A 659-nucleotide genomic window follows, 5' to 3' on the forward strand; every position below is an offset into this window, starting at 1 on the left:
GTCACACCACATGCTGCTCCATTGCCCCACAGGGCCTTGTTTTTCTTCTTTTCTCCCCTCTTTTCCTCTCCGGTAATGAAATCAGCACATAATAAAACACGGGGCCCAGATGCGTTCTCTTTGGGCCTGGATCCACCTGCCCCACTCCATGACACCTCTCATACTGAGCCCCCCCAAGCGCACAGCTGGCTGCACAGCTGGCATCACGCTAATTAGCTGGCCCTCCTGCTCCACTCCTCTAATAAGGGGATGGCTAACGAAGGCCATCAGCCTCCTGCACTGAAGCGAGGAGAGCACACGTGCTGATCTGCTCATCAGGACTCGTCTCCCGTTCTCGATGCTGAGCGGTACAGCGGGGTAAAACAGGGTGAACGGAGCGACGAGGAGCAGCGTCTGCACTGCGGCCCAGGGAGCGGCGCCGACAGGGAAGGGATGGCGCTGCTGCTGCTGCAGTGCACCGGTGATGGCCTGACGTCCCGAAGCACTGCGTGCAGGGCAGGGTGAGCCCGCAGCAGGGGAGCTCGCAGCGCCCAGGCAGACGTGGGCAGCACAGGCTTTGCACCTTTTTATTAATAAACCAGCCGATCGCACAGAACTGGCCCAAAAACCGTCCGCTGGCTCCTGGCCACCTCCTTCTTCCACCGAGACAAAATGGCGGC

Source organism: Meleagris gallopavo, chromosome 26, assembly GCF_000146605.3.
Source record: "Meleagris gallopavo isolate NT-WF06-2002-E0010 breed Aviagen turkey brand Nicholas breeding stock chromosome 26, Turkey_5.1, whole genome shotgun sequence".
NCBI lineage: Eukaryota > Metazoa > Chordata > Aves > Galliformes > Phasianidae > Meleagris > Meleagris gallopavo.